Here is a 23,682-nt window from a genome sequence, read left to right on the forward strand (position 1 = left end):
GGAACGGAATGCGTGGTCGTGTTCATCGGGAGGGCTTGGACGGAACAGGCGATGGAAACGAGGCCTGGCGTACCGCACAACGAAGGACACGGACCTCCTATGTTCGGAACGGGGTCCTGTTGATCGGGAGGGGTCTGGCGTACCTCAAAACGGAGGAAATGGACCTCCTACGGTCGAAACGGGGGTCCTATTCATCGGGAGGGGTGTGGCGTACCGCAAAACGGACGAAACGGACTTGTGTTGGAGCGCTACGGTCGAAACGGGGGTCTTGTTTATCAGGAGGGGTGTGGCGTACTGCAAAACATGACTCCACCCGATAATGTTTATCTCCACCGTCGACCCCCTCCAGCCTCCACAAGCTACTGTTCATCCAACGTCGACCTCCTCCAGCTTCCACCTGCGACTGTTCATCCACGGGCTCCTGTTCATCCAGCCTCCACCGCGCGCTACTCCACCGGCTACTGTTCAACCAGCCCTCTCCACGGGCTCCTGTTCAACCACCCCTCCACGGGCTACTGTTCATCCTGCCCTCCACCGTCTACTATTCATCCTGCCCTCCACGGGGTGGTCCTGTTCATCCAGCTCTCCATGGGGTCCTGTTCATCCAGCCCCAACCGGCTCGATCGATCGAGGTCCTGTTCATCCAGAGGCAACACCACGAGGTCCTGTTCATCCACCCCCACTGGGAATTGTTCATCCAATCCCCCCCCCCCCCGCAACACTCACTATTCATCTAGAGGCAACATCGATCGGCTTGAGTTAGCAGCAGTAGCGAAGGAATCACTTGATCGGGTTCAGTTAACAGCCATCGATTGATCGCTCAGGTTCAGTAACGCGTAGCCTGCAGTGCAATCGCTCGGGTTCAGTTAGAGCCCAACGCCTCGCTTGGGTTCAGTTAGAGCCAACGCCTCAGACACACGCGTGTACGTGTACGAGAGAAACGCGCATCGTTCGGCCCCCGACCTCCCACCATAACCGGGAACTCCCCTAAATTTTCCTTGCCCTTGCTTCTACCATGGTTTTTTCCGTCATGGACAGCCCAAAGAATGTCATGCAGCTGCGTCTCCGGCCCGCCAGGACGAAAAGCCCATTTTCCGTCATGATTTTTTGTCATAGAAGTAGAAGCCCACCACATCTATGATGATACCGGGTTTTTTCACAATTATCATCATAGAAGTGTCATATGTATGACAGAAAAAAATTTCGTTCGGCCCAAAATGTCATGGATGTGTCTTTTTTTTGTAGTGATGAAAGATATTGTTACTAATAAAAGAAAGATACCGGAAGCTGAAATTTCCACCATGCTTGGTAATTACACTTTTAAGGGTGGAATGCCAAAGAAACATGGAGATCCAGGAGTACCAACTATACCATGCTCATTAAAAGAAACTATGTTAAAACTACTTTATGTGATATTGGAGCCGGTGTTAGTGTTGTGCCTCCACTAGTAGAAAAAGGGTCAAATGTGAAGCACATTAGTGCCGGTTTGAATTTGAGCCGGCACTAATGTGACCATTAGTGCCGGTTCCAACGGCTAGGCGGGTGGGCATCATTAGTACCGGTTCGTGGGTAACCTTTAGTACCAGTTCATGCCACGAACCGGTACTAATGAGGCTGTGTCAGGCTATGGTCAGTCTAGGGCCCCCACGAAGACCTTTAGTACCGGTTCATGCCATGAACCGGTACTAGAGTTTCTTTGTAAGCTGATTTTTAGTCCCACCTCGCCAAGAGAGAGGCAGTATGAGCGGTTTATAAGCCGTGAGTGCACAGACAATGACGAAGAGTTGCAATGCTCACCTACATGTTGATTAGCTTCAAGCCTTGCGAAATAGCATAAATTGCACTGAGCTATGTGCAGTGCGGTCTAAACTATTCCGAATGGCTTGAAGCAAATTAACCAGCATTGCACCTCTTTTTTATTTTTAATAACTTATTTGAACTCCGGACTTCTTTTGCGTTCAGTATGCAGCATTCAAAGCGACGTCATCAATTTCCAACATGTTCTGACATCAGTTGTTGTTTTTCGGTCATTTACCTAATTGTTTAGAGAGCTAAATGACCGTGAAATTGAAAATCACTACAAAATGAATCCTGAAAATGTTGAAACTTGGCATGGTATCATCATATCACCCGCATAGCATGCGCGAAAGAGTAGAGAGGGTCACGGAAAAAACTGGAGCACTTCGTGTACAAGCTGGACAAACTCTTTCAGAGTATCAGGGTTTCGGACGAGAACTCATCTGTTACATGGCCACTTCAATGTTTTTTAAACTTTTTTGAACTCCGGACTTCTTTTGTGTTTAGTATGCAGCATTCAAAGCGACGTCATCAATTTCCAACATGTTCTGACATCATTTGTTGTTTTTCGGTCATTTACCTAATTGTTTAGAGAGCTAAATGACCATGAAATTGAAAATCACTACAAAATGAATCCTGAAAATGTTGAAACTTGGCATGGTATCATCATATCACCCGCATAGCATGCGTGAAATAGTAGAGAGGGTCACGGCAAAAACTGGACGCACTTCGTGTACAAACTGGACATACTCTTTCGGAGTATCAGGGTTTCGGACGAGAACTCATCTGTTACATGACCACTTCAATGTTTTTTAAACTTATTTGAACTCTGGACTTCTTTCGTGTTTAGTATGCAGCATTCAAAGCGATGTCATCAATTTCCAACATGTTCTGACATCATTTGTTGTTTTTCGGTCATTTACCTAATTGTTTAGAGAGCTAAATGACCGTGAAATTGAAAATCACTACAAAATGAATCCCGAAAATGTTGAAACTTGGCATGGTATCATCATATCACCCGCATAGCATGCGCGAAAGAGTAGAGAGGGTCACGGCAAAAACTGGACGCACTTCGTGTACAAACTGGACATACTCTTTCGGAGTATCAGGGTTTCGAACGAGAACTCATCTGGTACACGGCCACTTCAATGTTTTTTAAACTTATTTGAACTCCGGACTTCTTTTGTGTTCAGTATGCAACATTCAAAGCGACGTCATCAATTTCCAACATGTTCTGACATCATTTGTTGTTTTTCGGTCATTTACCTAATTGTTTTAGAGAGCTAAATGACCGTGAAATTGAAAATCACTACAAAATGAATCCTGAAAATGTTGAAACTTGGCATGGTATCATCATATCACCCGCACAGCATGCGCGAAAGAGTAGAGAGGGTCACGACAAAAGATGGATGCACTTTGTGTACAAACTGGACATACTCTTTCGGAGTATCAGGGTTTCGGACGAGAACTCATCTGTTACACGGCCACTTCAATGTTTTTTAAACTTATTTGAACTCCGGACTTCTTTTGTGTTCAGTATGCAGCATTCAAAGCGACGTCATCAATTTCCAACATGTTCTGACATCATTTGTTGTTTTTCGGTCATTTACCTAATTGTTTTAGAGAGCTAAATGACCGTGAAATTGAAAATCACTACAAAATGAATCCTGAAAATGTTGAAACTTGGCATGGTATCATCATATCACCCGCATAGGATGCGCTTAAGAGTAGAGAGGGTCACGGCAAAAACTGGACGCACTTCATGTACAAACCGGACATACTCTTTCGGAGTATCAGGTTTTCGGACGAGAACTCATCTGTTACACGGCCACTTCAATGTTTTTTAAACTTGTTTGAACTCCGGACTTCTTTTGTGTTCAGTATGCAGCATTCAAAGTGACAACATCAATTTCCAACATGTTCTGACATCATTTGTTGTTTTTCGGTCATTTACCTAATTGTTTAGTATGCAGCATTCAATCTCCAGAAGAAAATAAATAGAAGAAAATAAATAATGCAGAAAATAAAAAAACTATACAAAAAAATTACTCAAAAATAAATAGAAGAAAATAAATAATGCAGAAAAGAAAAAACTATATAAAAAACTACTCAAAAATAAATAGAAGAAAATAAATAATGCAGAAAAGAAAAAACTATATAAAAAATTTGTTGGCGCGCTGCCCAGTGGGCCTGCCAGACCTAGGGTGTGCAAATGCAGGCCCAGAAGGGCCAGCAGGCTCACAGTGCAGCGCGCCCTAATTAATTAGGCCCAGAAGCCTGCTATATAGAGGAGTTCGAAGAGGTAGCCGCGGCTGGGTTTATAAACCAGTGCGGCTGCCCTTCGCCCGGCGAGGTGGGACTAAACTTTGGGGTGGCAGCGCGAGGCCTTCAGTACCGGTTGGTGGCTCCAACCGGTACTAAAGACCACCCTTTAGTACCGGTTGGAACCACCAACCGGTACTAAAGGCCTGCTCTTCCCGCCTCTTGGCCTGGCCAAAGTTGGCCTTTAGTACCGGTTGGTGGCTCCAACCGGTACTAAAGGCCTCTCCTATATATACAACACTTACGAAAATTCAGTTAGATCTCCCCACTTCTTTCGTCTCCAACCTCTCGCGCGCCGCTCGAACCTGTCCTCGCGGCCCGTCACCCGTCGTCCGTCGTCGTCGTCGCTGTCCCCGCCGCCGCCCGTCGTCGTCGCCGTCTCGCGCCGCCGCCCCGAATGCCGCGCGCCGCCGTCCGTCGTCGTCCCGCCGCGGTCCCGTACATCTCTCGCTCTCGCATATACCCGCCACGCCGCCGTCCATCGTCGTCGCACCCGGCCCGTATGGCGCCGCCCCCGCCCGTACGTACGCCGCCGCCCCCGCCCCGTACGCCGGCGCCCCCGCTCGTACGGACGGGGCGACGGCGTACGGGGCCGCACACATACACACATGCACACACATGCATATATAGGTACACACTACACACACACATACACACACATACACAGACACACACATTTTTTTACTTATTTTCTGTTTTTTAGAAAATTTAATTAGATGATCGAATGTTTGATTAATGTCGAATGTTAGAGAATTAGCTAGATAGAAAATTGTCGAACTAGAGATTTGAACTAGTTGAATAATTAATATAACTAGTTTATTTTTAGTAAGAAAATTATCGAACTAGTTTATTTAGGTATATGAGATTTTGAACTAGTTCAATAATTAATATAACTAGTTTATTTTTAGTAAGAAAATTGTTGAACTAGTTTATTTAGGTATGTGAGATTTGAACTAGTTCAATAATTAATATAACTAGTTTATTTTTAGTAAGAAAATTTAGGTATCTGATATTTGATGATCTAATTCAAATATTATTTGTTAATGAGTTTTTCTGTTTATTTATTTTTTATATATATTTTGAATTTATATAAATGTTAGATTAATGTCGTATGTTAGATGAATTAGATAGAAAAGTTAAATATATAGTAATGTCAATTGTTAGAGATGAATATAGTTAGATATATTAATGTCAAATGTTAGATGAATATATATTTGGCTAGATATTAATTAATGTTAGATAGTAATAGGTGTTTAATGTTTCACCAATATGAACATAGGAAATGTCATCTGACGACGAAAAAGATTTCATTATGTGCGAACACTGTGAAGACCAGCACGGCCTGTGCGACAGAAATTTCCTTGTTGATGGTAGACGCTTCAGCATCAAGCTGGATGAGACATTCGAAGTTGATACAGTAAGTCACTTTGTCAATTATTATTTGAATGCAAAACTTATGCTTCATTTGCTTCAACTTATAACTTTAAATTTTCACTATTCTACTAGCGCATCCCCTGCCATGCAAGAATTTTTGTCTTGGATAAGATAGGTTTTAGTGCTATAGATGATATGGAGGTAAAGAGAGTTTACTTGAAGGCGGAGCATGGGTATACTTTCAACGTCAAATTATATAATGGAGACACATACACCCATTTTGAATGCAAAACTTGGGAAGCACTATGCAAGGCTTATGCATTTGAGCCTGGTATGGTTGTCACCTTTGATATTCGTCCGAAAGATGATATTGAAGGTAATATAGACATCTGGGTCGATGTGCAAATGCCTCCAGTTCTACCATTATGTGAGTTCTTCTCAACCATGCATGCATATGTTTATGTCTTTGATACAGTTTATTCAAAAATAGTTGACAACTAATTTGTATTGTCAGCTTATTTCGGTTCAAGCAAACATGTCCGGCGCTTGGTAGACAGGACCTACTACTGCCCCGGGGCTCAACTAAACTGCGAGGAGATAAGTCATTATGTTTCATGGCTTGAGGATCTTTAATACTGTCAAGACAAATTTTTTTCCTGAACTTAGAAATGTTAGTACTCAAAACGTGCGACCAATGGTGATCGTATTGAAATACGGTCACATATATAATCGAAAGTGGTAAGATTTTAACTATTTGCCCTTAATTAGTGCATCTTTTGCATACATTATTTTTGAAGCTAAACTTTCATTGCTTAGTATATTAATTACTATACGATGTTCTTCAACAGGGACTTCCGATGACAGTTGTGCCTCAGTGGATCGAGACTAAAGGTGACATGTCAATGTTTAGCTTACAGCCAAGATATCCTACATTGCACATGAGTGCATTCAGGATTTCTGAAACCGAAGAATGCTTAATAGTGAAAGATTGGAGCAAAATTGTTAACGATCATAGAGAAGTACTAGGGGGCAGCAAGGAGAAGCGCAACCCAAGATTAGGAGACAGATTCATCTGCATGCTCCAGTATGATGAATCAGGAGAGCTATACATGTTCTATGCTATTCTACCAAAGAGGGAGCAGCACTAGTTCATGCTCTTAATTAGTGTCTCATGTCCGTGTCCTGAACTTCGATGTTGGTGATGATTATGTTGAACTCGATGATATCTTTTCTTCTGTTACAAAGTGAATGTTTCCTCTTTAAGCTAGCCAGTGTTGGTGATGATTAGATAGCTAGCGGTAATGACTATGATGATTAAATAGTGGTAATTAGACGACTATGATGATTTTTAGCTAGCTGGAGTTTATTTATTTATTAATATGAGATGATGATGATGATGACGATGACTACAACTCATTATAACGTAAAACAATCATAAATTAAATTGATAACACAAATTTAATTGAAAAATACAAAATAAAACAAAAACCCACAAACATTTAGTATCAGTTGGTGTTACCAACCGGTACTAAAGGGCTCCCGGCCCCCGGAGCTGGCTCGTGCCACGTGGTTTCCCTTTAGCACCGGTTCGTGCTGAACCGGTACTAAAGGGGGGGGGGCTTTAGTGCCCACACTTTAGTGCCGGTTATGGAACCGGCACTAAAGGGCCTTACGAACCGGTGCTATTGCCCGGTTCTGCACTAGTGCTCTCTCTTTATATCGTAGAATTGATTTGAATAAGTTGACACCTACTAAAATATCTTTGCAAATGGCTGATAAATCAACTTCTATGCCTATCGGTATTTGTGAGGATGTGCCTGTTGTGGTTGCAAACGTTACTATTTTAACGGACTTTGTTATTCTTGATATTCCGGAGGACGATAGTATGTCTATTATTCTTGGAAGACCCTTTTTGAATACTGCATGAGTTGTTATTGATTGCACCAAAGGCAATGTCACTTTTCATGTTAATGGTAATGAGCATACGATACACTTTCCGAGGAAACAACCTCAAGTCCACAGTATCAATTGTATTGGAAAATTTTCAACAATCACTATTGGAGGTTTTGAATTTCCTCTTCCTACTGTCAAGAAGAAATATGATATTCTTATTGTTGGGGACATGCATATCCCCGTTGAGGTAACCTAGTGTTATTCGAAAATTCTCCGGTTTCATGTTATTCGAAATGAGTTTGTTAACAAGATCGGATCAACCTTGTTAGTGGATTCCTTTTGATGAGCAAGAGATGGATGAATTTAGAAATCACAACTCTCTGTACCGTCTTTTTACTTTCTGATATTTATATTAAATAAAGCAAAAATAGTATTTTTTCTGTCTATTTTCTGAATTATCCAAGCAATAAAAAATACCCCAAAAATAAAAGTTCTCCAAATGCCCTGAAATTTAAATATGATTTTTCTAGAATATTTGAGAATATCTGGCACTGAAAACACAACAGGGGGAGCAGCCACGTGCCCACGAGGGTGGAGGGCGCGCCCAACCCCTGGGCGTGCCCCTGCCTCGTGGACCCCTACGTGGCCCCCCTCCAGTTATTCCAGCCACCACACACTCCTTCTTCCTCCCAAAAAAATCACCAACCAGCTCAAACCCGAGTTCTTGCTCATCTTGCTGCCATTTTTGATCTCCTTGCTCAAAGCTCCATTCACAAAACGGCTTTGGGGGATTGTTCTTTGGTATGTGACTCCTCCTATGGTCCAATTAGTTTTTGTTCTAGTGCTTTATTCATTGCAAATTTTTGCTGCTTAGGTGAACTTGTTCTTGAGCTTGCATGTCAAATTTATATGGTCAAAAGTAGTTTTATTGCATGATATAGCCTCTAGGCACTTGTAGGAGTAGTTGCTACCAATTTTGTTGAGATTGGTTCACTTTTGTTTTAAGTTACTAAAAAATTCAGAAATTTTCATAAAAAGATGAAGAGATTTTTTAGGGGCTCATCGAGCCGAAGCTCGAAGGATAAGCAAGATGAAGAGAACAAGAAGCCCAAGTATAATCTCCCTCGTACTGCGGAGGTTCGTCCATGTGAATGGCCTTGTGATGAATTCTTGAAAGAGGCCGAGATTCATGAAGATTTTTATCATTCGGCTAAGAATGCAGGCCTTACCGCCTTCCTCCATGACTAGCGTGAACAGTATCTCTTACTCACCAATATCTTAGTGCAAAATTTTCATTTCCATGCTAGGAGATCACCACCTTCGATGGAATTTTATTTATATGATGTGCATAAGGAAATGTCACTTTATGATTTTTGCCGGGTCTGTTTGATACCCTTTGAGGGCAGCATTGAGGAACCACATTGTAATGATGTGGAGGGATTTATTGATATGATTGCTATAGGGCAAATGAGGAAAGTTTCCGATGCGAGAATCACTGGCATACATTTTCCTGTTTTATGTTACATCGCAATATTTGCTAGTAGATGCTTAATTGGTCACGGGAACTGTGGGAACCTTAGTGCTCCTGATATTGCTATTTTGCGCCATGCCTTGTTTAATGATACTACTTTCAGCTTAGGCGCTATTGTTGCTAGATGGTTAAATCTGAACCGTACAAAGGGCCCCGTCCTCGGAGGCATCTTTGCCTCGCGCCTTGCTGCACACTTTAACATACCTATTAGGCATTATGAGAAAGAGGAAAAGTTGCTACCTAATATTTTTCTAGATTATAAGAGCATGATAGTGCATGATTTTATTGTTAAGAATAAGAAAAAGATGCTTAACTATAGACTGATTTTTGGTAAGAATAACTTTGAGACTATTACCTTGCATGTTCCCTCTTTGTTTAACATATTTTTAGGCAAGTACCTTGTTTTGACGGAGGACGTTTATGCATACTGGAGCGTGAAACCAGCTCCAGAACCTGAGCCGGAACCACCCCTGGACCCTTACCGACAGTCAGTTTACTAGTGGGATCCAGAGGATATCGCCAACCAGTGGCACCCAGAGGACACTCCTCCATACACCAGAGAGGCCCACTTTGATCCATGGGCATAGACCAACTTAGGCCAAAAGCCTAAGCTTGAGGGAGTATGTATCTCTCACCGACATTACATTCATGTTCACACACTCATGCCAATTGTCGGTGCTCATACTTTTTCATTGTATCATCCATGCTAGTTTATTTTCTTTTTAAGCTTTCTTCGTGTGTGTTTAAAAACCTTAAGAAAACACCAAAAATTTAGTTGTAGCTTTTAGTTAGTTTAGTTTCCATGCCTGTAGTAGTAGTAATTAAAAAGAAAACCCAAAAATATTTCTCGTTCTTCTTTTGCTTGTTGGGAGCTTTCCCGTGTAAATAGTTTTGTTTCTTCTCTTTCCTTTGGGGGCCGAGAGGAGAAGACCATGATTAAAGTGTTGAGTGGCTCTCATATGCATTATTGTTGATCTAATAAAGAGCCCATATTACCTTGTCTTCTCTCTTGAATTGAATGCTTGCAGATTCCAGCTTAGTCCAATGCACGTGCACTATTATTATTATCCACACCGTTCGGTCATGCAAGTGAAAGGCAATAATGATGATTATATGATGAACTTATTGAGAAGAGGAAAGCTAGTATGAACTCGACCTCTCTTGTTTTTGTAAACATGATTAGTTCATCGTTCCTGATTTAGCCTATTATGAAAGAAACATATTTGCAATGACAATTAGAGATTGTAGTTGCTTATGCCATGCTTAATTAGTTAGGTGTTTATAATGGTTTACCTTGCGTGCCAACTTCCTATTAAAATGGTTGTGATGTGGTATGATAGGGTGGTATCCTCCTTTGAAAGATTCAAGTGGCTTGACTTGGCGCATGTTCACGCATGTAGTTGAAACAAAATCAACATAGCCTCTACGATATTTATGTTCATGGTGCATTATATCCTACTCATGCTTGCATTCGGTGTCGATTAATTTTAATGCATGTTCATGACTGTTGTCGCTCTCCAGCTGGTCGCTTCCCAGTCTTTTTCTAGCCTTCACTTGTACTAAGAGGGAATACTGCTTGTGCATCCAATTCCATAAACCCCAAAGTTATTCCATATGAGTCCATCATACATACCTATATACGGTATCTACCTTCCGTCGCAAGTAAATTTGTATGTGCCATACTCTAAACATTCAAATAAACATTTTGTTTTGTATGCTCGAATAGCTCATGTATCAACTAGGGCTGTCTGTATCCTCCATGCTAGGCGGGTTATTCTCAAGAGGAGTGGACTCTGCTCCTCATTCACGAGAAAATGGATGGTCACCGGGATGCCCAGTCCCATGCTCAAATCAAATCAAAATAATTGCAAACAAAACTCCCCGAGGATTCTTGTTAGTTGGAGGCACCCATTGTTTCGGGCAAGCCACGGATTGATGCTTGTTGGTGGTGGGGGAGTATGAACTTTACCATTCGGCTTGGGAACCGCCTATAATGTGTGTATCATGGAGGATGTCGAGATCGCTCGGTTGTTATGTTGACAATGAAAGTATACCGCTCAAAATATTATTCATATCTATTTCAAAACCGAGCTCTGGCACCTCTACAAATCCCTTCTTCCCTCGGCGAAGGGCCTATCCATTTACTTTTATGTTGAGTCATCATCCTCTTATAAAAAAGCACCAGTTGGAGAGTACCGCTGTCATTTGCATCCATTACTGTTAGTTTACATTGAGTATGACTAGGAATGGATCTCTTTTACCATGAATTACAATGTCTAGTCAGTCCTTGATCCTTAAAGATGCTCTGCATTTATGTTCTGCGGTCTCGGAAAGGGCTAGCGAGATACTGTCTTGTTATATCATATCATGATTGTTTTGATAAAGTGTTGTCATCCGATATTTTTTATTAATATGAGTAAACATGAGACCTAAATGTTATTGTGAATATGGTTAGTTCATAATCTTTGCTGAAAACTTGAGTGCTGGCTTTACATATTTACAACAATAAGAGCAAACAGAGTTTGTAAAAGTTTTTCTTTATCACTTTCAGTTTATCAACTGAATTGCTTGAGGACAAGCAAAGGTTTAAGCTTGGGGGAGTTGATACATATCCATCGTATCTACTTTTCCAAACACTTTTGCCCTTGTTTTGGACTCTAACTTGCATGATTTGAATGGAACTAACCCGGTCTGACACTGTTTTCAGCAGAATGGCCATGGTGTTATTTTTTGTGCAGAAATAAAAGTTCTCGGAATGACCTGAAAATCAACGGAGATTATTTTTGGAATATATAAAAAATACTGGAAGAAGAATCCACCCCAGGGGGCCCACACCCTGTCCAGGAGGGTGGGGGCATGCCTACCCCCCTGGGCGCGCCCCCTGCCTCGTGGCCCCCCTAACGCTCCACCGACCTCAACTCCAACTCCATATATTCGTGTTCGGGGAGAAAAAAATGAGAGAAAAGGATTCATCATGTTTTACGATACGGAGCCGCCACCAAGACCTAAACTCTCCCGGGAGGGCTGATCTGGAGTCCTTTTGGGGCTCCAGAGAGGGGAATCCATCGCCATCATCGTCATCAACCTTCCTCCATCACCAATTTCATGATGCTCACCGCCGTGTGCGAGTAATTCTATCGTAGGCTTGCTAGATGGTGATGGGTTGGATGAGATTTATCATGTAATCGAGTTTGTTTTGTTAGGGTTTGATCCCTAGTATCCACTATGTTGTGAGATTGATGTTGCTATGACTTTGCTATGCTTAATGCTTGTCACTAGGGCCCGAGTGCCATGATTTCAGAACTGAACCTATTATTTTTTCATGAATATATGTGAGTTCTTGATCCTATCTTGCAAGTCTATAGTCACCTATTATGTGTTATGGTCCGTTAACCCCGAAGTGACAATAATCGGGACCATTACCGGTGACGACCGTAGTTTGAGGAGTTCATGTATTCACAATGTGTTAATGCTTTGGTCTGGTACTCTATTAAAAGGAGGCCTTAATATCCCTTAGTTTCCAATAGGACCCCACTGCCACGGGAGGGTAGGACAAAAGATGTCATGCAAGTTCTTTTCCATAAGCACGTATGACTATATTCAGAATACATGCCTACATTACATTGATGAACTGGAGCTAGTTTTGTGTCACCCTATGTTATAACTGTTTCATGATCGATCTCATCCGACATAATTATCCATCACTGATCCAATGCCTACGAGCTTTTCATATATTGTTCTTCGCTTATTTACTTTTTCGTTGCTACTTTTACAATCACTACAAAACCCAAAAATATTACTTTTGCTACCATTACAACTACTATCATATTACTTTGCTACTAAACACTTTGCTGCAGATATTTAGTTTACAGGTGTGGTTGAATTGACAATTCAGCTGCTAATACTTGAGAATATTCTTTGGCTCCCCTTGTGTCGAATCAATAAATTTGGGTTGAATACTCTACCCTCGAAAACTATTGCGATCCCCTATACTTGTGGGTTATCAGGTACTAGTCCCGGTTTCAGAGGGCCTTTAGTCTCGGCTCTAGATCCGAGACAAAACTGTCGGGACTAATGCCCAAAACCTTTAGTCCCGGTTTTCTTACGAACCGGGACTAAACACTACTAGGGAAAACCCTAGTAGTAGCGCGGGATAATTTCTAGTAGTAGCGTGGGGGGCTGCGCTACTGCTAGGGCGCTACAGCTAACTTTTAGCAGTAGCGCGGGTGGTACCCGCGCTACTGCTACTTCTAGTAGTAGTAGCGTGGGGGGCTGCGCTACTGCTAGGGCGCTACAGCTAACTTTTAGCAGTAGCGCGGGTGGTACCCGCGCTACTGCTACTTCTAGTAGTAGTAGCGTTGTTGCCACCCGCGCTGCTACTACTTAGTTGTAGCGCGGGTCAGCGCCCCGCGCTACTACTAACTAATTCAGAATTAAAAAAATAATTGCAGCCATGGCGGCTGCTTCTGCTCGGCGTCATCGTCCTCTCCATTCATGGCAACTACTAGTCCTGGAGGGGATAAAGTTGTTCGTGGTGATGGTGCTTCCCCACCCAACTTGTGCCCGCAGCTCTCGTCTACTGCTGCTACAAAAGAAGAGAAAATTATTAGAAAGGGAAGAGAGAGATAGAGAGCAGTAGGAGGAGTAACTCACCGGTGGCCGCCGGAGTTGGTGCCGATGCCCGAAACCCTAGATGGAGCTCGGGGGCCTGCTGCTGCTTGTCGTGGGACCTTTGACCTGGCGAGGAGGTCCAAGTGGTTGTGTCCATGCATGGATCTGGCCGCCGCCATATGGACGACGCTCTGCTGGTTTCCCTCTGCTTCCAATAGCGGAGAAGGAGGAGGATGGAGGGGGAGGGGAGGGGTCTACGAGAGGAGGTCACCGGATTTGTGAGTGGCGCCGAGGTGCGAGGCCGGCAGTGGTGCTGGGCGAGGAAGGGAATGGCGAGTGGGAGGAGAAGGGGAATCAGAAGAGTGTGGGTTTGGATTTGGGCCTCCGCGCGTAGGGGAAAGGGAGAAGAGGGGGAGGGGAGGACGGGTGGAGGAAAGGTGGTGGGTGCGGATTAGCAGTAGCGCGGTATGTAAAACGCGCTGCTGCTAAGAAAGTAGCAGCAGCGCGCTTTCGGTACAAGCGCTACTGCTAACTGGGACCAAAAGTGTGCCCGATTTGAAAATTAGCAGCAGCGACCTCAGAAAAACCGCGCTACTGCTACAGCTATAGCAGCAGCGCGGCTCGCGGCACCGCGCTGCTGCTAAATGGAGTTGGGTGGGCACTGTCGGTCGATATTTGTAGCAGCGCGGGTTACGCCGAGCGCGCTACTGCTAAGAACTTGTCAGTAGCGGGTTTTCTACACCCGCGCTACTGCTAATTAGCAGCAGCGCTCCTTTTTGAGCCACGCTGCTGCTAAGATTCTGTGTATAGGGTTTTCCCTAGTAGTGAAAGGAGCTTCACATGGCCGCTGTGGGGCACCCAAGGAGGCGGACCTTTAGTCCCGGTTGGTAACACCGACCTGGACTAAAAGGCAGCCATGCGTCAGCAGCTCCCAGGCGCTGGGTTTTTTTAAAGGGGGATTTAGGGGTTTTGGAGAGTTTACGGGTTTTGGAGGGTTTAGGTGTTTCATATTGTGTTAGTTATAGCTACTACATATAGAGAGAAGTGACCTCTCTTTCTCCGTGCTTGGTCGACGGTAGCTACTACATATAGAGAGAACTCAATGGTAGCTAGTAATCAAATGAAGGAACCATTAATTACACAACATCATGATCATGAACATATATAGAGAGAAGTGACCTCTCTTTCTCCGTGCTTGGTCGAACAACAAGTTTTCATATATCTATCCGACTCTACTACATATATACAATATAACATCTCTACGATCCCTGACATCATATACCGAAAATCCATTTGAATTTCCACATGGTATTCTCCCTTTTCATGTATGACGTGGTCAAGAAAGAATCCCGCTAATTCTTCTTCAATTGCTCGTATGCGATCATGTGGTAGGAGTTCATTCCGCATCTAATTTCAAGAAGGGGGTCAATACATATATATGAATGAAACTCAACACAATTGATGGTAATAAAATAAAATTGTGAATATTGTTTATGTACTTCATATTGTTTATCAGAGTAGCCCCGCTCAGAGGTCGAGTGGCGAATGAACTCGCAAACATAGTATCCACATAAATTATTGCTGCCTTCCTGCCACAAGCACTTGATGAGAATAGAGTTCAATCAAACTGATAATCAAGCATGATAAATGGTATTGATGAAACTAGAATCAATGAGAGATGCGCGGAACTAGCTAGTACTACTTACTTTGGGGTGTGTAAATCATAGCTCCTTCTGTAGACCCGGAACCGTTCCGGTGAACTTTTTCCAAACCCTGCCAGGCAAACAAAATGATTACTTGATATCAGGAGAGGCTTCACATGCTCGTATCTAAATATCTCTACTACCTCAACCATTTCAAACTATACATCATCGTCCACGTAATCACCAAGAGTGGTACCGGGCAGTAGCCCCAGATGATTAGCGATATTGCTAGACACCTTGAGCGGGGGGAACGATTGCTTCTCCTGTAAGCCAAGCTGGGGAATTGTTTTCCCACTTCTTCGTTTTGCTTCTAATCTTGCAGTTCTGGTAGTACTTCCCGGCTGTCGCGCTTCATCATTTGTCCTTCCAATACAACGATCATTGTTGGATTGTGGCGGAGGCTGTGGTGGTCGCTTAAGGGCATCCAGAGTGCGCTTTGCTTTCAGTGGATCTACGGTTTCCTCCGGAGGTGGACGTTTCCGTTCAAAATGGGCCTGCACTTAAGTAGCACTGATTTCCTCGTTTTCCTCGTCAGTCCTCTCATATGGTAACTTTGCAGGAGCCTTGAAGCTTGGACCAAATTTGAATTTCTTTCCGCCTCTGGTACTGCTAGCCGCTGGAGCGACGACGTCTCTCTTCCGCCGTTGCTGAGGCGGTGGAGTCCGCTGACACATCTGAGGAGGCGGAGTGCGCTGACGCGACGGAGGAGGCGGCGGAGGAGGAGTAGGCGGAGTCCGCTGACACGCCGGAGACAGCTGAGGCGGAAGATGACTCTGCTGAGGGGCCTCATCCGGCTGACGTGCCGGAGGTGTCGGAGGAGGAGGAGGCAGAGTCCAGTTTGGAAGCTTGATGTACTCCTTTCTCCATACACAGCTACTCCATAAAGAATTTTCCAGATGAATCTCTCCTTCACCTGTAGGGTAGTAAAGCTCCAGCTCCTCAAATCCCTCCATTTATTTCATCCACCGTCACAATAGCATAGTGATACGTCTCCAACGTATCTACTTTCCAAACATTTTTGCCCTTGTTTTGGACTCTAATTCGCATGATTTGAATGGAACTAACCCAGATATATCACTATGGGGAGAAAAAAGTCTGAGAGAAGGATTCATCTGTTTTTACGATACGGAGACGCCGCCAAGCCATGTTCTTCCTCGGAAGGGCAGATTTGGAGTCTGTTCGGGGCTCCGGAGAGGGGAATCCGTCGCCATCGTCATCATCAACCATCCTCCATCACCAATTTCATGATGCTCACCGCCGTGCGTGAGTAATTCCATTGTAGGCTTCCCGGACCGTGATGGGTTGGATGAGATTTACCATGTAATCGAGTTAGTTTTGTTAGGGTTTGATCCCTAGTATCCACTATATATGTTCTAAGATTGATGTTGCTATGACTTTGCTATGCCTAATACTTGTCACCAGGGCCCGAGTGCCATGATTTCAGATCATAACCTATTATGTTCTCATGAATATAGTTGTGTTCTTGATCCAATATTGCAAGTTATAGTCACCTACTATGTGTTATGATCCGGCAATGCCGGAATGACAATAGTCGGGACCACTCCCGGTGATGACCGTAGTTTGAGAAGTTCATGTATTCACTAAGTGCTAATGCTTTGGTCCGGTACTCTATTAAAAGGTGGCCTTAATATCCCTTAGTTTTCAATAGGACCCCGCTGCCACGGGAGGGTAGGATAAAAGATGTCATGCAAGTTCTTTTCCATAAGCACATATGACTATATTCGGGATACATGCCTACATTATATTGATGAACTGGAGCTAGTTCTGTGTCACCATATGTTATAACCGTCGCATGATGAATTCCATCCGACATAATTATCCAACATTGATCCATTTCCTACGAGCTTTTCACATATTGATCTTTTCTTTGTTACTTTTTCGTTGCCACTGTTTCGATTGCTACAAAACTGCTACTATTACTTTTGCCACCGTTACCGCTACTTCCATACTACTTTGCTACTAAATACTTTGCTGTAGATATTAAGTCTTTCTAGTGTGGTTGAATTGACAACTCAGCTGCTAATACTCAAGAATATTCTTTGGCTCCCCTTGTGTCGAATCAATAAATTTGGGTTGAATACTCTACCCTCCAAAACTGTTGTGATCCCCTATACTTGTGGGTTATCATATAGCCATGTGGAATCGGACGACAATGGAAAGTTCCCTCAGTCGAGGAGGTACAACAGAGCCGAGCACCACCTTCAAGGTCAGGTTATGGCATTTCGCCATTAGCACATAATGTTCAGCATCCGTGATACTATCCACGGGGTAGCGAGGAGCCGTAAAATTAGGCTGAACCAGCTCCGTGGAAGCCACGCTCCTTCTCTGCTGAGATGGTGGGGTAGCTTCTATGGCAGCATCGAAGGAAGGATCTTCGTGCCGCTGAGATGGTTGGCCGGTAGCTCGCTAGCTCTCAAGTTCCTCCAGTTTCGCGAATCTTGCACTGAGCTTCTGCATTTCGGTTGCATTCTCTTTCTTCTTTCTCTCTCGGCTTTTATAACCACCGCTGTCAGGAAACCCATGCCCCCACAGAATGGAGCCTAATGTGCCTCGTGTTCATCTAGGGTGTTCAGGATTCCCGAGGGCCTCTGTCACTAATCCTTCTCTCTGTCGAGAATTAACATCCCTTCCTGTGCTGCCTTGATTGCTTTCTGAAGCTTACGGATGGGTATTGCTAGTTGCTCTTTCGTCCAAACACACTTCCCTGTTTCTGGGTCCAAAGTTCCCCCAACCCCGAAGAACCAAGTCCTTGACCGATCTGGCTAGTGCAATGTCGCTGGTTGGACCCCTTTAGCAAGCAGGCAAAGGATATGCTTTACTACTTTTGTGCAAAATATTTCCCCGCTCATAAGAAACAAGCTGCTTTAAAGGAAATATTTAATTTTGTGCAAATTGAAGAGGTGAGTCTCCCACAAGCTTGAGGGAGGCTTCTCCGATTGCTTAATGCTTTGCCTGATAATCCTCTCAAGAAAAATGAAATACTTGATATCTTTTATAATGGACTAACTGATGCTTCCAGAGACCACCTGGATAGTTGTGTTGGTTGTGTTTTCAGGGAAAGAACTATTGAGCAAGCTGAATTGCTATTGAATAATATATTGAGTAATGAAAATTATTGAAAACTTCTTGAACCAATTCTGAAGCCAATTCCGAAGAAAAGGGGTATTCTATTTCTCAGTCCTGAAGATATGCAAGAGGCAAAGAAATCTATGAAAGAAAAAGGTATTAAAGCTGAAGATGTTAAAAATTTACGGCCTATTGAAGAAATACATGGTCTTGATAACCCGACATAGGTAGTAGAGGTAAACTCTCTCCGTGGATTTGATGAAGGTGATCATATTCCTCATAATAAGTCTGCTAGACAATGCTTTGATGAGTTTGATAATTTTATTGTTAAACAATAAAACTTCAATGCTTATGTTAGTAGAGAATTGAAACATAATGCCTACATGCTTGACCACTTGGGTGATTATATGAATAGAACTGTTAATGATCTTAAGCTTATTACTAAACATGCTTCCATGGTTACAACTCAAGTAGACAAGTACTTAAGGCTCAAGATGATTTGCTTAGTGAGTTGAATAATAAGAATAATGATAACCTAGGAACCGTTGTATCCTGAGGGCCATCTTAAGAGAATTGAGAAGGATTCGCAGAGAACTAATACTGATGCACCTAGTCCTCGTACTAATAGGAAAAGGAAAACTGATAGGACTTTGCATGCTTCTAGTGAACCTGTTATAGACACATCTGAGAATCCCAATGATATTTCTATTTCTGATGCTGACACAATCTGGTAATGAACATCAACCTAGTGCTAATGTTAATGATGATGTTCATGTTGGTGCTCAACCTAGTAATGATAATGATGTAGAGACTAAACCCGTTGTTGATCTTGATAACCCACAATCAAAGAATCAACGTTATGATAAGAGAGACTTTGTTGCTAGGAGCCATGGTAAAGAAAGAGAACCATGGGGTCAGAAACCCATGCCCTTTCATCCTAAGCCATCCAAGAAAAATGATGATGAGGATTTTGAGCGCTTTGCTGAAATGATTAGACCTATCTTTTTGCGTATGCATTTGACTGATATGCTCAAAATGCCTCCCTATGCTAAGTACATGAAATAAATTGTTACTAATAAAAGAAAGATACCGGAAGATGAGATGTCCACCATGTTTGCTAATTACACTTTTAAGGGTGGAATACCAAAGAAACTTGAAGATCTAGGAGTACCAACTATACCATGCTCCATTAAAAGAAACTATGTTAAAACTGCCTTATGTGATCTTGGAGCCGGTGTTAGTATTATGCCTTTCTCTTTGTATCGTAGACTTGAATTGAATAAGTTGACACCTACTGAAATTTCTTTGCAAATGGTTGATAAACCAACTGCTATACCCATCAATATTTGTGAGGACGTGCCTGTTGTGGTTGCGAACATTACTATCTTAACGGACTTTGTTATTCTTGATATTACCGAGAACGACAGTATGTCGATCATTCTTGGTAGACCCTTTTTGAATACTGCAGGGACTGTTATTGATTGCAACAATGGCAATGTCACTTTTCATGTTAATGATAATGAGCATACGGTACACTTTTCGAAGAAACAACCTCATTTTCATAGTATCAATTCTATTAGAATTTTTTGAACTATTACTATTAGAGATTTTGAATTCCGTCTTTCTACTACCAAAAAGAAATATGATATTCTTATTGTTGGGGACATGCATATCCCCGTTGAGGTAACCTAGTGTTATTCGAAAGTTCTCTGGTTTCATGTCACTCGAAAGATGTTTAGTAATAAGACTTGACCAACATTTTTAATGGATTCCTTTTGATGGGCATGAGATGGATGAATTTAGAAGGCACAACTCTCTGTACCCATCTTTTACTTTCTGTTATTTAGTTTAAATAAAGCAAAAATAGTATTTTCTGTGTGTTTTCTGAATTATCCATGCAATAAAAAAATGTCCCAAAAATAAAAGTTCTGTAAATGCCCTGAAAATTTGATATGATTTTTTATATGATTTTTATATAATATTTAAGAATTTCTGGTGCAAAGAACACACCAGGGGGCCTCACCAGTTGGCCACAAGGGTGGAGGGCGCGCCCACCCCCCTGGGGTGCGCCCCCTGGCCTAGTGTTTCTTTCTACTTAATACATGTAATGAAGACTGCTCCAACTTGTTTATATGTTTCAGAGAAAATCAGCGGACTGGTTTCGATCCAAATAGGTCATGAGCATGAGACTGATCTTGTTTGCATAGAGTAATGATTATGAAGCTGTATACATTCGATAAAGCAAGCAACAAAATGTAAATAGTAATGTCATTTTTTTGAGAATAATGTAATATTAATAATTTTGAGTGATGGTATATCAGTGATATCTGGATGTGGATATGAATGTGGAATGACACCGGTGTTACTTTAGAGTCAGGATCATATTGGCAAAAACGTTTCGCAACCCTTGTGGTGGTATTTGCGACATGGTTAATAATATCCCGTGGTAAATGATATCAACTGAGTTCAGCTCATGTGGATGTCGTTTTCTGCTATTTCATGTCGATGAGTCTCACTCTGGAAGGAATTTTATTGCTTGGTGCCGTACATTTTCTTCTGAAATGTGTATGCAAACTCTCATATTTAAGCAGTACATGCCTTGTAAGTTGTAATGAAGAAAACTTTGCACAGGTATAATCTATACTAAAACTTGAGATTGCAGTTTAACAGAGAGAACTTATGTGTTTTGCATTTGACCACACTTTTTTTTGCCTGGATATTTGACCATTCATTATTGCAGTTTTTTTTTTCTTTCCTCTAGAATAGACAGACGCATTTGCATTAAGAAGTGGTAAAGAAGTCGGGTACAACGGCTTTCGACCATTACAATGCTAATCTCTAGGATTAGCAGCCACACGCCACACGTATTACGATGCAAGCTAATTCACCAAGTTTGCAGACTTTTGCAGTGACCAAGATGTGTCGATCATGGATCATGTCGCTGTTTTTTCTCAACAAATAACACATACCCTCCCCCCCCCCCCCCCCCACACACACACACACAAAAAATATACTATATGTACAATCATATAAAAAGAATTTGAAGTTCAGAAGTTTGCAGATATGTCTCTAGCTATTTTTTCTCAAGAAATAACATATACCCACACACATGTATAATAATCATAAAAAGAATTCGGAGTTAAAAAGTATAGTTTTGCATAATTTCCCATGTCCAGAACAACTTTATCACGGCCAGTCATGAGCTGCCTTCTCACGCGCCGCTAAATCTCCAGCCCCAGCACAACTTGCATGTAATAGTATTATACATATGTGAGGATTGTGTATAGCAGTGATGTGGAAGTGTTACTTTAGAGTTGGGATCACAAGACTCGCTGTGGTTCTTGCGTCGATCTCTTTTGCTTTCTGCTATTTTTTGTCTATAATACTTGCTCTGGAGGGAGTTCATTGCATTGTTTGGTGCCTTACATTTTCTTCTGAAATGTGTATGCAAGGTCTGAGATTTGAGCTATACATGCCTATAATGAAGAAAACTTTGCATAAGAAAAATCTGTACTCAAACTTGATTCTGCAGTTTGATAGAGAAAATATGTGTTTTGCATTTGAGATTTGACCACACACGCATACATTAGTGGCAGACTTTTGAAGTAAATAAGATGTCTCGATCATTCATGTCTCTATTTTTTCTCAAGAAATAACATAAACCCACACACAAAATTACACTACTAAGTTATATGTGTAATCATAAAAATAATTCGAAGTTCAGAATTTCCCCCGCCCGGCTGAATGGCCAGCTGACGGTGGCCGGCGGGTGAGCTGCCTTCTCACGCGCCGCTAAATCTCCTCCCGCCAGGAAGCGTTGCATCCGCTCGGAGTCCGTGGCCTTGACTCCAATGCCTGGACAGCCGGAACCACCGTGTCTTCGACGAGCTCCGCGTACGGTGACATGGCCGACCCGTCGTCCAGTGTGTTCCTTAGGACGACGAACACGTCCAGCCACATGGCCGGGTCCCAAAGGGGCTGCCACCTTTGGAGCACCGGGCCAACGAGTGGCGCCACGAGCACGCCCGCCGTGTTTGTGAGGCAGTACGTCTGGTACTCCTCCGGGAACTTCTTCAGCCTTATGAATTCCAAGATGAGGTCGCCCGCCGTCAGCTCTCCCGATGCATTTTTGTCGTGCACCAGCGCCACGACCTTGATGATCACCTCCGCCGCGTCCACCACCATATGCTCGCCGTCGTCCAGGGCACCAACTTGCAGCTCCCGCACTTCAGCGAGACAGTGATGATTTTCTCGCAGAACTCCAGGCCTTGCTGCCACGATCCGTCAGCGTCGCCCATCTCCCAGTCGTTGTAGACCGCTCGAGAGATTTCGTCCGCGCACTGGTCAGCTCCCCATTTGGTCGGCAAGGTTTCCGGGACCTTGTTGGGAAGTCCGTTGTCGTATGATCCTTCTCCCTCGGCGCCGAGCCGCCAACCGTGCCGAAACCAGCGCTCTCTGGCCGCTTTACCACCTTCACAGGAGATGTGATGCCCTGGCCGTGCATGCCGAGGCCAGAGCCGGACCCGACCTCATAGTTCATGCGCCTCATCATATTTACCACCGTTGTGTTGTTGAAAACCGGGCTCTCAACAACAGGCTGGGGCTTCCATGTCGTTGCCGGATCGTAGTGCTGCCTAGTGTAGCGTTGGTGATGGTGTTGAGGAGAGGACGGACCTGCAGAGCTAGCGGCGACGAATAGGACGCGTCCGAAGAGGAAATCGCCGGGGCCGCGTGGACGCTTGTGCTGGGGCGACGGACGGCTGCCCGAACCGCCGGACTTAGAGCCCGTGCGGTCGTCGTGGCGGTAGGTGGAGCCGCCGCTCTCCATGACGTTGCTCGACTCATCAGCGCCAGCGGAGGCCATGAGCACGTAAGTAGGATTTCTTCGCGGGTGGAGAATGAAGATTGGAGAGGGAAAGACTGGTGAAACCGTCAAGGAGACTAGGAGAGTGTGTGGTGCATTTCCCCGTCGACATTGCTGCCCTTATATAGGAAGTCAGGAACAAAGCTTGTTTGGTAACCTTCAACTGTAAGGAGGCCCCACTATGTTACATGCGGAAAGAAACGCAACGAGTTTGGAAACCTTTAAACGCTAGGGTTAAGGAGGCGCCATATGTTACCATATACTAATGCAGAAAGAAGCACACAAGCGAATGTGTATGTGTAAGCACGAACGAAATATCAATTTCGATTGACGCTCCAGAATTGCGCGCGCGTAGTATTTGTATCTATCGTGTTTGAATTAGACCGTGTTCAAGGGCTTCCTTGTTCGAATACAATGCATTTTCCCGCTACTGAACATGATGTATAACTGAATATCCGGCGCAATTCCATCACTTGCATGACTTATGAAACCATGCCCTT

General features: G+C 43.3%; 1 pseudogene; it reads right to left on the reverse strand.

The window, feature by feature from the left end:
* Positions 1 to 22,018: 22,018 nt before the first annotated feature.
* LOC125537497 (uncharacterized) lies at positions 22,019 to 23,182 on the reverse strand (annotated as a pseudogene).
* Positions 23,183 to 23,682: the final 500 nt, after the last annotated feature.

This window comes from Triticum urartu, chromosome 2A (genome assembly GCF_056163025.1).
Source record: "Triticum urartu cultivar PI428250 chromosome 2A, HENAU_Tu73, whole genome shotgun sequence".
Classification (NCBI taxonomy): Eukaryota; Viridiplantae; Streptophyta; class Magnoliopsida; order Poales; family Poaceae; genus Triticum; species Triticum urartu.